This window comes from Caloenas nicobarica, chromosome 3 (assembly GCF_036013445.1).
Source record: "Caloenas nicobarica isolate bCalNic1 chromosome 3, bCalNic1.hap1, whole genome shotgun sequence".
NCBI classification, from domain to species: Eukaryota; Metazoa; Chordata; class Aves; order Columbiformes; family Columbidae; genus Caloenas; species Caloenas nicobarica.
This window is the reverse complement of record NC_088247.1, coordinates 82,518,932-82,532,102: the sequence shown is the minus strand read 5'-3', so window position 1 is coordinate 82,532,102 and position 13,171 is coordinate 82,518,932. Positions and strand designations below refer to the sequence as shown.

The window sequence follows — 13,171 nt, the reverse complement described above, 5'->3', positions numbered from 1 at the left end:
GCACAACAGAGGAAGGAAAAGAAGCAATCCTAGGTAGTTATTAGTTGCAGTAAGAAAGCTTACTTTCTAAATATATGAGCAAAATCTCAGAAACACAAGAAAAATTTTCAACATAGGTTCTAATGATTTTGTAAAGAAGGTGGTGTGGGTTGTGTTGGTTGTGCTGAAGTTTTTAAGGTTTGTTCTGAGCTAAGAGGCTGAAGGTCTGGATGAAAACAAATCATTTTAGTAAAGAAAGAGTGAAGTAAATGTATTTTTGCTGTTCCTATGTGTATTAATTTATTTCAAAGGTAACTTTTTGAATATTTACAAAGAAATCTGGAAAATATAGATAAAAGGACGTTTTTAGCAAACCAGAGAGGGTCTTGGCCAAGAGGATGTTATCTTTTCAGTCAGTGTAAGAATGTATAGTTTGGGCTTTTGGACAGTCTCGACATTTGAAGTATATACATTGCCTGTACCTCATGAGCTAAACTGTTTGTATATCATAAATAAAATAGCTCTTCACAGAACTGTTTAGCTTATAAACAGTTTATGCTGTGTTTTGGTTTTGAAGTCTCTTCTAATTGGAGTTTTGAGTACCAGTGAAAATAATAAATGTGAAGAAAAGGAGCACATCTACCACAGATTAGTTGAAAATATTTTAATGATTATGTTTATGACCTTCATCACAGATGCTAAAATTCTATACAGGTTTGTTCTTCTCATACTGAGGTAAATCTTAAGTCTTGCAGCATACCTACATTAAACTCAAAGTTCTTTGTGGGCCAGTGTTTCAAATGTGATTCCTCACTGTTAATTTTATCACTCTCTTTTCTGCTTGAATTTGGAGACTTTTTTCATCTTATTGTCATATAACAGTGTATTTTTATATGTAGTGATAAGATGAAGCCCAGAAGAGTATTTGTACAGAGCAAAACCAAATCTCTCTGGGTTGCAGTTAAAGAGAATCTGCTTTCAATTAGTTGAGAAATGTAGGCTGTGGTTTCAGTAGAACCTAAGGAAACTAGATGCTTGGCTCCCGTTGACATCAGATATGAGTATCCAGTTCCCTTACCCCAGACTTACAGGTTAATAAATCAGGGCAACTGTGAGAGAGATCTGAAATGCAGTCCTAAAATAATAATCTGTCTTGAACTTTTCACATAAGAGGCAAAGTAAGCACAGAACTCCGTAATTTCATTCCGAGTGCTTTCCTCGAGGAAAATGCTTTGCACACACACAGGACCTAATTTTAAAACCCATGGTGAGCCGAGCCGTCACTGGGGAAACATATCTCCCATGGGTCATAATTGCCAGAGTCCCAGCATAGCTGCAAAGAGGAATCAGGTCCATCTTCTCTCAAAGCAGCCTGAGTAAGGACTGAGTTTAACTGGGAAATAGCAGAGCAGATAGTGCCAGGCTTGACCAGTCCCAAGCCCTTGCACTGCCTGCAGTAGCCGGGCAGGGCTTCTGCAGCTTTGCGGTGGGAGGCAGGGAACTCCTTGCGGATGCCACTGCACGTTGCCTGTTACCTCCTGGTTTACCTGCGGGGAAAGGACTGTAAAAATGCAGACTGGGCTGCTGATTAGTCACATGTGGTCTGTTTAAAAGCTCATGTGAATTTTAGGATAACCGAACTGTGGTTATTGAATCGGCAAACCACTTTAGCCAGTGTTACTACATCTTGACAGCAAACCACAGGATAACATAGGTCTCTGCTATTCTAGAAACATATGGTGCCTTGGTCTATCAAGCACAGCAGTTGTCTTCTCACTCAAACAAAACATTCAGTATGAGTCAGTCACCTTGTAGCTATCAATGTCTCATTATTCAGCAGCACAGTTCCAGTGTAGATTGTGTGAGTACATGCAGTTTCACATCTAATCATATCTAAAATGCAATGAAAAACTTAAGAATTTAACTGTGCGTGGTTGTCATATCTTTTCACTTCTATTTTCTACATGCATCTTTATTGCTTCCTCTGCACAGAACCTTTGCATACATTCAGGCCAGTACGCTGCATGATTCATATAGGAACACCTACCTGCTTTGCAGGTGTGGCAGGTGCACTAGAGATGCAGTGGGTCTCTACACTATTTCACCCTGGGCTATAGTTCCAGAGCCTTCCTACTTCTTGCGTGCAAGGGGCCTAAAGATGTCCAAACACTTCTGTGACACAGCAATACAGAGCATTTATCATAAAGCAGCTCAGCACCCAAGAGAATATTTACTCAAGGTCACTGTGGTAGATATAACTGGATTTTATTGCTATTTTTTCCCTTTGTGGGGGGATTAAAAAAAAAAAAAAAAGTCTGTTAGCATCATTTTTCTCTTGTGAGCCCAAGTCTAAAGCTGAAATAGGAATTTAACTTTCAATAGCTCCTTAGAAAACAACATCAGGACTTGCATGTCCGAAGGTGTCAGCTTTGTTTTTATAATCTTTGTGGAGTATTCTTCTCTGCATTTATAAGATGGACACCAGAAATTAGTCTCATATGAGGCTTACTGAGTTTTGTTGCCATTTTCTTGGCTTGCCAGCACTGACAAGAAGTAATACTAGTATTTTCTTTTAAAGTAAATTTTCTGCATCAAGAAGAGATTTTCATATGCTGCATATATCACATAGGGAATAAACTTTAAAGTTGCATATATCTTTGTGCCTTCTCTGTCAAAGTTTTAATACTTGCCAGAGTCTTAGCTTAGAAATTATGGCCGAGGCTCACAGCACAGCATATTACTAAGTTTTATCATTACTTTTCAAGTAAAACTATGTCTCAGGTTGCAATTTTTCCAAAAGTCTAATAATTTTGGCTGAAATAATTTATCCCAGCTATCTGCTTCAGCCTGAAATCAAACCCCACAGGCAAATGAAAAATGCTTCTTAGATTCCCTGAAAAAAAAAAAAAGTATTTTACAAAAATCAGATGTTTTTTCATTCACAGTGACATATTTTGATATTTTCTTTGAACAGATTTTTTGTGTCAGGGGTGTATCTTCTTCTGTTGTTAGCAATATAAGACAAATATTTCCCACTTACATAACCCATTGAAAATCCTGGATTATAAACAGCCACGGGTTTTACCATTTTCTTAGACAGGTACCACTGCCTTACATATAGTAAACTGTGTGAAATAGTGTTTCTGCCAGTCTAGTTTCTTTCTGGTACATTTTTGTAAACTGATAAAAAGTTGTAAAAACTGTATAAACAAGTCTTTCACGTTTACCAGCTTGATGAAAGACTTCTGGAAGGATGTTCTCCTTTGTGTTGCCATTCTACCTTCAAAATGTGATTTAGGGAGGGTACAAGAAGAGGAAAACCATAAAGATAAAATTTCAAATCACAATTTGAACTTCTTGTTTCATATGAGAGATCTATGTGATCAACTATACAAGTTCCTCCTTCTTTTCACTGACAAGCATTCAGTAATGGATGCATTTGGTAAAGTATTTCTGCAGAGTTTCCAGGTTCTCATATACTGAGAAGTCAGTCTTGTAACCGTTGAACAAACCAAGCAATATCTTTGGACCATAGTTGTGCGACCTACTTAAGTATAGATTTAAGATAACAACATGTCGAAGTCTGTTTCTACTCATCAAAATATGTGCATCTGTGTTAAAATGTTTGGCTGGAAAAAGGGTTCACTCCGACATGCCTGAAATTAGGTAGATATACTGATTAATTTTTGCCTGTAGTTTGAACTAATAACCACTGAGGTGGCCATGGTGCTTTATTCTAGTTTCTAGTTTCTTGACCAGGTAGCTTATTAATGTACTTAAATAAAAGAAATTGGTTATCTAAAAATTGTTATAATCCATAATATTAACGTAGAACAAGAGCTAACAAAAAGTGTCATGTATTTCTTTTGTTCCGTGACACCCTCCAATAGTTCCAGCAAAGTCTGAAAATGCATTTAGCTCCTTAATTCTGTTAAAGAGTATGAGGTTTATAATAGAGACAGAACATTTAATCAGCACAAGAAACACTTCTGGAGCTGTTCATGCTAACATCATTTTTTGAAAAGTTTTATTCACAACATGAATAATTGAATCCAGTGGGCAAACAACTGTAATGGATTAGTTGAACCACTTCAGAAAAATGTATTTATGTGCATCAAATAACCAGCCCTTGGAAAATTCTATTACTGAAAATTATTGAAACAAATAAAATGAATCCCATTGTCTTCATTGGCAGTGGAATCAGGCTAATATTAAATACTCTTGTAGAAAAAAAAAAAAAAAGCTTGAACAATGACTACTAACAGGTAGCAGATAGCTGTGTGTATGTGTGGGGGTTAGCATCCGAATTTGAATGCTCAAAGTCTCAAGCAACTTGCTCCCTGTATTTGGTGGAGTCTAACTGTAAACACCTGGGCTAAATGAAAGTGGCATGTCCAGAGTCCTCCACTTACTGAAGGGACATGAGACGGAATTACCAGTTAGGGGGCTGCTCATCCCTCGTCGCACAGAAACTGATTAGATTGAGGGAAAAGTGAGCCTTGGGGTGCCAAAAAATAAGGGGTGCCAGAAAGAAGTGGTCTTGGATAAAAGTAGGGGACTCAATCAGAAGAAGGTGAAGTTCGTGGCTGGAGGAAAGACCCTGGAAGTGGGGGAGATCCTGGATATTGGGGAGCTGTGAGGAGATGGAAGCTGGGGGATGCACCAGGGACACTGGCTGGTGATGCCTGAGATGGGCGATGATGAGCAGCCACGCAGCAGGGATGGACCCAAATTTCTGCCTGAGCATCCCCTGCCAGCAGCCACCTCCCTGCAGGGATGGGAAGTATAGATGGAATGTGTGAAAGGCAATCAAGTGGTTGCAAAACCTCTCATCTTGTTGGTTCTTAAACAAACCCCAAAATCCAATAGTCAGTTACTCTGTCTTGCCTGTGACATTTTAAAAATATTATCTGCAACAGTGCTACCTCAGCTGATGTCAAGAAAAAGTTCTGAAGTAGAGCCATGATTTTCTCTCTTAATTAGCTGTGTAAAAACTGCTAGCAGAGGATTTTTCTTTTTAAGATGTCTCTTAAGTCAATATGTTTTCTGGATTGTTCATTCTTCTGATTGTTTTATATTCAGAATGGTTTAAGCTGAATGGCTGTAACTTTCAATTTTTTATGGGCAAGAAAACAATCAGGCTGTAAAACATACCGTTTATAGGACAAAAAAATAACCATGTGAATTTGTTCTCATTTTCCTAGATATTTTATGTCTCTGTTGGATTCCTTGTGTGATTTGTTTCACCAATACAAAATAAGACTTCAGAAAGGCATTGATTTCGATCCATCTTAAAAATCCATGCAAAGGAGGACTGGAAAACTAATACCTGGTGTCTTCATCTATTTGTTTATTTATGAATTGCTAATTCTTGGTAAATTAGCCTTGGTCTTATAGGTAGAATATTTTGACCTCGCTTCTTTCATGAAATGAGTCTGAGCAATGTTTTGAACAGCAGAAGTTTATCTAATCATCTCTGTTGCAAGGGATCAATGATTTGTTCCTGCTGATGCTCAGCAGTGCCTTGGAGAACTTGTAAAGTGTCTCGTGACAGTCGGGTATCTGGCAGGACTGCTAAACAACAGTATTTCTTTTTCAGGCAGTTTCCTCTCCACCCTCCTCTTACTCTCTTGTTCTTAGAAACTGCTGATTGTATCTACATAATTTAAGGTAATCAGAAAATTAGATAAACTGTCTCAACACTGTTTATAGGATTGGAAACCACTACCTGTTTTATCTGAGGTTTTTGTTTGATGCACCCAAGATGTTAAATATATATATGGGAGGGCCAACGTACCAGAGAAGGTAAGACGTGTGACAGTGTGTGAATGAGAAACCCTCTGGACTACTTTTTTGTTATCATGTAAAGCATACTTATGTCTCCCTTAGAGAGAGAGGAATTATCATTTCCTCAAAGTATATCTATTTGTGTATATTTATTTGTGTAATCAAAATTGTCCTCTCATGAAAACGATATGTAGTAAATACTGCATACCTTCAAATACAACATTATGATCTCATCTGTTTCCAGCTTCCCCAAAACCTTGCTGTCATGGAGCCCGCTCTCCAAACTGATCACTGAGACAGGATCTGCACATTTGCAATTTCTGTTAATGACAGTTGCATCCTATCTTTACAGAACTGCATAGAGCAAAAACCACACTATAATCAGTCATTTTTTTTGAACTTTTATCTAAATGAGTCTCTTGAAGTTATGTAATGGCGCATCTGGTCCTTTTGAGATAAGATACTTTGTGTGGCAGTTAGTGGAATTACATCTTTTCACTCAAACAAAAGTTATATTGAGAGTTTCCATTTGATATAATGATGTTCTAGTATATGAACTACAGTTATGTCCCCAATGGGCACTTCTGACTTTTGCCAATCCTTGCCAATTTCTGCTAATAATTTGCTTAATTTTCTTCCTGTCCCAGCAGTGCTCAGTATCATAACACTATTAGTAAATTGAGCACAGTCTCAAGTGTCCTCTAACATGAAAAAAGGCTCTTTCAACTTCGTTATCCACTGAGGTTCAATCAAGCTCAGATGTGTAAACGTTAGACTGAAAGTACGTGCAACGTAATACCGGTATATTCTATCTAAATGTGTATTTCTGTGTTAAATGATCTCTACTATATTAGATAATATCTGCTGCTAAAAAGTTTTGATGTATTGTTAGGCATGTGATCCAATCCTTAAAAAAACTCATGCTGCTAATCTGATTTATTGCAATGGGATTATTTCCAGAACTAGCTAATGTTGTAAATATAACATGAAAGTGCAATCAAGATCTTCAAGCATAGGTGGATGAGTCAAGATGTGAAGAAAACAGGTCTAAATATATATTACGGAGCTGTATTGACAATTAAATATCTTCTTTTGTGTTTTTATTTCTTGCTGCATAAAAGGCTAGTTGGATTGTCAAAATTCTGCTGTGATGCTATTACAGCTTGACCTTCAGAAGGCAAGCTGAAAATGTATTTATTATTTTCACTTTTGGCTAGTGTCTTCACCTTTGACCAAATCTAGAGCAGTTTGATGACTGTTACCTATCTCCAACCTAGCAGCTTTTCTTTTTTTTTTCTCTTTTTATCATGGTGGTGGTGGCAGTGGGGGGAGATATGTTGCTCTTAGAAATGTGCAGAACTCAACACCATGCATTTATCATGGTGTAAAGCTTGTATTTTTTGAAGTCTGATGTTTTGTTTTATTCTTTAACTGAGACAAGCAACTTTTTCTCTGGTACATCCAGTAAATCAGAGCAGAACAGTCAGCATTGCCCATTTGGCTTACTCTGCTTGAAATTAATTAGCTGACCACCCAGTATTTACAAAGAAATCTCAGTGAAGCAGATGGACTGTTTGTCTCTTGCTCGCATTGCTGAGCACTGCTCACAGAGCGCTGGTTAAAGCCGAATAGGAACACGGGCAATGTGGCTGCTCTGCTCGTGTTCTGCGTGTAGGTCTGCCACTGCCTGGGAGTGCTCTTGGTTCCTCCTGCAGACTTCTGTTCTTGTGATCTAGTGATTGGGAACAGCATGGGACTGTGTATTCACCTTGCACTTGGAGCCAAAAAGATTTCTTATGCCTCCCCAGCTTGGCCAGTTTCTCTAGACGCAGAGCTGATCCCCAGCTGCAATGTGCTAGGAAGCTGTTCCTGTTAATCATACTTCTCCCGCTGCTGTGTTTCATTCTCACATGCATCATTTGCATTACGTGTTTGTATTAATATTTAGTGTAAGAGAGGGCAAAACACAGCTTGCTGCATATTTTAATTTCATTTCTGTTGACTGTAGGAGTAGGCTCATTACTCTGTCTCTGACCTCTGAAATTACAGATCTATTTTCTTCTCAACATTTTTTTTTGCTGTGAAAGTTCTGTAGAACAGGTTCACCTGCCATTGGGGTAATCAATAATAAATTGTAAATCAGTAAATAATAAAACTGCAGAACAAAATGATAGAATGTCCAGTTTGAACAGATAAACTCACTTCTTTCTCAAGCAGCATGGGATATTCAGGTAGTTGGATATCCACAATCCAAAGAAAAAGAAAAAGTTCTTCCTCCGGTAAAGCTAACCTCATAATAATTTGCTTGCTTTTTAATACTTGCCATGGTAGCACTACATCTTAGAATAATTAAGAGTCACAGAAGACATTGCAAAGAGAGTGTGTCTGGTTCTGGTTTATGAGCGGTCCCTCAGATGCTTGACAAATAATATCAGTGCATTAGGATTATCTGACTCAAGAGCTTTGGGTGGGTTCTAGAAGTGTTTAGGTAACTGGAGGCCTGCAGGAATTTCGTGGCAGAACACACACTGTACACCACCGCATTGAGGACCACACAAGTGTGTGCAAAACTAGAGGCAGCTTTAAAGATCCTTACTGCTGTCTTGAAACAAACAGGCAGTCAGTGTCGTGAATAGACAACACTGGTGAGATGTTCTTGCTTGAGTCAATGGCCTAGAGATAAGACGCAGTAGCCTAGGAGTCAAGCTATCGAAATTTGCAAAAACCGTTTGGGAAAATCTCCCAGAAACTGCATCACAAATAGTGCACCAGGCAGTTGCCTTGCCTTTAAAAAAAAAAAAAAAAAAAAAAAGGGCATTTGTCACGGTGATGAGAATGATTTCCGGGCACACCACGGTAAGGCCTGTCTGTAGTGATCAGTAAAGCAGAAGGGCTTGATTTTAATTTATAGATCCTCCAACCAATTGCACTTACAAGTATAAATCCTGCAGTTTCATTTGTGTTGTGTTCATTAAGAAACCCTGAAATAGTAAGATGTTCTGAGACAGCGATGTGTATCAGTGCAGGTGCTGCACTAGAGTGGTTTTATGGTTTCTTCACCGGAGCTGGCTTGCAGACAGCCTGCACAAAGTGGGGGCAGCAGAACTTGACCTGTTTGCACCTCTCTGTCCTGTCCACTGCTGTTCTCAAGTCCAAACCAGATTGCATGGACAGGGCAAAAGAGTTTGTGCTGCACTTCTGTGCCAGAGCTGGTCCATGGAAAGCTACTGCTGGAGCTCAGCAGCTGAGGGGTAGACATGCCTGTAGAGCAAGAGCTCTTAAGACCAGTATGGCCTTTTTCAGTCATTTCGTTTGTCCTAGATAACAATGCAAGCCATACACTGTGATCTAAGGGTTCAAGCATCTGACTCAACAGCTGGTGGTACAGTCTCAAATAATCAGTAAATTTATACGGATGTAAGAAGGGCAGTAAACCCACCACTTTCCAAAAATGTGATTTATGTTGTGCTGAAAGATAACTTGTTCATTAAAACCCAGCTGAATCTCTGAGGGACAGCTAATGCACTACAGTCTGTTCTGTCATCTCCCACAAGAACTTGCTGGCAACTAATCTTGGTCAGTGATGTTAATGAACAGAGGCAGATTCCTCTCAGAAGGATTTAGTTATTAGCATACCCCATCACATCAGTCTTGTTCAACTAAATAATTAAAATAACAACATTAAAATAATCATGAAAGTGTATTCCCAATATGTGGTTCCACCCATGCACACACACTTTGGTATTGCATAGATGAATGTTCCCTTCTAGATAAATATCTTGGTTTAGAACTGCCTCAACTCCAAAAGGTTCCCAAACGCAGCAGCCCACTCACTTTCCACTTTAACAGTGAAATAATTTCATGGAAAATTGGATTTAGTATTGTCCTGTGAAAAAGGCACGCTGTAAATCAGGCTGAAATACAGTGCCAAAAATCTCCATGAGTAGGGGCAGGGAAGGACAATCATTTCAGTCATTCTACAAAAAGAATAATGGTTCTGCAGTTCAGTATAAACTCTCATCTTTCTATATCCATAAGTCATCAAGCAGAACAAAACAGATTCTGACAAAGCATTCCTTCCATGTGAATGTGCAGAATTAATGGCATTGCTAAACCTTTTCAGATTTTGATATTGTCGTCATAAGCATCAAGGCTGAATTTGGAAGTCATCATGCAGTCACCTTTCTTAACTTTGCTAAGTAAACAACAGTCATCCAAACAGCGAAATCACTGATGTTTGCATGGAACTACTCAGCGGCAAACTATTAATCATTGTTTGAGGGAGGCAGTGCATGTGCAGAGAAATGTGAGCTCTATCTTCAGCAAATTGCAGAAGTCATGAGAATTCCCCTGTCAGTTAGACAGATTTTTGTAGTCAATAAAATGGCTTATTAGCCATTTCTTTCACATGTAGCGGTACAGTAGATTTGGGTGATTGGGTAGCACATAATTTTGTATGTAGATCTGCTGCATAGGTACAGAACCTACACATGCCATATATATACACCATTAATATATACCACAGTTTCATGATGTATGTTCTGCTTATTAAGGTCATGTATTGAAAATATCTTCTATAATCTTTGTGACTTACATTTTATTACCTTCAACTCTGTATGTACCGTAACACAGAACTCAGTTTAAACAGAAATTGTGAGAAATAAACTTTGTCTTCTAGTTTTAAGACTGGAAGACAGTATTAATGCTGAATTTGACTAACATGTTTTCAGGTATCTTTTCAGGTATTTCTTTCCTTTTCCTATGAAGTTAAAGTGATTATTACCTAATATCGAAGATGGAAATGGCATCAATACTTAAAGTTGTCTCACACTTGTTTTATGTGCTTTTTCCTCTTCATTCTGTTCAGTGTTAACTTGCAGAAGAGCTATGCTGACTTCTATTAGTGTATTAAATCTCTGACATCTTTGGCACACAATACTTCTGCTTCTTGGACAAGGGGTGTCACACATTATTTAGAAATAAATTTTTTTTAATATACACAAGGGCAGCATCTGCTGTGATTTGAGGTAGGAGAAAACACCTAGGTTATGCCATTATGCAATAAACAGATGAATATTCCTCTTTCTCATAATGATATAGCTATAGCATGCACTATTACTATCTGTTCATATGACAGCCACTGACACCTCAGCTGAATCCACTACTTCACCAAGTACAAATAGGCTTTTCACATGACCCAAATGACCTTTACATGTGGGTGCAACTGAATGCTTTAGCAGAAAGGGGAATTAAGGAAGCACAAATCAACATGTTCCCAGTTTGACTGTTAGGGTCAGGAGGCATGAATACAATGTATTAATTTAATTCCAAGTTTTCTTCCTAGGAGCATATCCTAGGACCACATATTTACAGGAGACATTGCTTCAATGTTGAAGCAGCCAGAATCCCCACAAATATCTAAGGTGGCTACTCAGAAGAATAGGACAAAGAGCAAATATTGATTTCTGAAACAGATTTTCAAATAGGCTAGCCATTGTCCTGAGGCTGCGGGTGTACTCTCTTGCTAAATAACCTTACCTACCCAAACTGCTTGGCTTCCTAGCTTACCTCAAGGTCCTGTACAGTGAATTTAATCACGTTTTAGTCAAAGATTGATGAGAGCCTTTGGCCATCTGTTTACATCAAGAGAAGTTTCAAATTCTGACCAGGTAGCCTGGCAAGGCTCAACAGTTACAGCAATAATTCATATGCAATATCAGGGTCCCAGTTTGTGTCCATGGCATGCCTGCAACCAGTCCCTATTTGGTTTGCAAAAGGAAAATCCACTGTGTGTCAGTAATGTTATAAATAATGCATCCAATCAGTCAACTATGTGCTGTTGGATTTCCCTGAAGCCCATGAATCTGAAAGCCTCAGAGAAACTGTACACTTCGAGAGAAATGTTTAGACATGAATATTGCCCTTATTCTGAGGTCAGTCCTTTGCACTCCTCTCTGCATTGTACAGCAGGAGATGTACAGGGGCTGCCCCTTGCAGCATCATGTAGGATGAGAACAAATACTAAGAGCTCATGCTGTGATCTTCAGCTGTGTGAGGCGGGTGCAGGATAAGGGCTGACAGGAGAGGTTCTGATGCAGGGAAGATGGAAAGAGGCAGTGTGGCAAAGGAGAGTCCAGGCCTTTCCAGAAATTAGCAGGATCTTTCGCTTCACCTTTTAACTTTTTTAATGGCTCCACTGAGGGAGTGAATTGTTTAACGTCATGTGAATGACACCAGTACTGAAATGTGATGCAGCTTGCCAGCAGCGAGATGGAGGCCAGCAGAACGTGGTCCTTCTCTTCCCAGCCTGCATTTTCCTTTGATATACGGAACAAAAACTGTGTTACAAAAGAGAAACAGAATCAGATTAGAATTCACATTAATTAGATTTCCTGCAGTAAACCAAGAAATAAATCAAACATGCTCCTGAAAAAATGGTTTCTTGCAGTTCCAAGTTTGCTCTTCCCCTAAAGAGACACTTGTGCTTGCCTTGAGGAGGTAATGAAACTGTAAACTGAAAAGTCATTTGAAAATCATAAATTAGGCTGTGATTATGCCAAGTGATATTAATTATGCTGATAGACTGTATAGCAAGGAATTTTTAACTGATTCAGTTCTGCCTCCTGGCTTGCTCTAACAAGTAGCAATGTGTCAGGCTCGGTTTGCTAGTGAGCTTCATCTACAGCAGCAAGAAAGCCCAAACTTGCACACTCGGTGCTGTATTAGGTTCTACATGAACATCATCACAGAGAGGTCCGTGGTTTACACACATTGTATTGTATTGTTTGTACAAACAGATTTATTTTTGCCGAGCTTTCCATATCAATAGAGCAGATGGCTGAAAAAGAAAACTTGTGATGGGGTTGTTTTCTAATGCGACAAGGACATGGGGGATTTCTGGTTTTCTGCTTTGAAGATACATTGCTACATCTTCCCCACAAAGTTCTTTATAAACCACAGCATTTTAAAGCAAGACCCACTTCTGCCTAGGTGTCTGGCTTGCTTTGCCACCTCAGTGGCAGTACATATCAGCAGAAATTAAATGTTGAATGTGGGTTTTTTTCAGCATGTTTTTCTTAAGATCAGGGTGCTACGCAAAATAATGATGGGACTATCTACTGAATGTAAGGTGAAGTGGAAAATAGTAGAGCATTACTGTACAGTTGCGTGTTCTTGACCTGTGGACCAGCAGAAAAAGGAATGAGACAAAAAAATTATCAGCTCCTAAAATATTTCGACTACCTAATTGTGGCAGCTTTTTGCCATTAGGTAATAAAAGTAGAAATACTGTATGAAGTTGTAACTTCCCTAGGACTCTTATTCGGCAGGAATCGCAGACCAAAATCTACCAAATCTGCTTTCTAAAGGTGAGAATTAAAGGCCAGTGGACTGCTAGTGGCTGACA

The 13,171-nt window shown here is 38.8% G+C and overlaps 1 protein-coding gene across 1 annotated transcript in view; it reads left to right on the top strand.

The window, feature by feature from the left end:
* PLD5 (phospholipase D family member 5) overlaps window positions 1-13,171 on the top strand; it is a 174,468-nt gene that overhangs the window by 144,897 nt on the left and 16,400 nt on the right. The window lies entirely within an intron of this gene.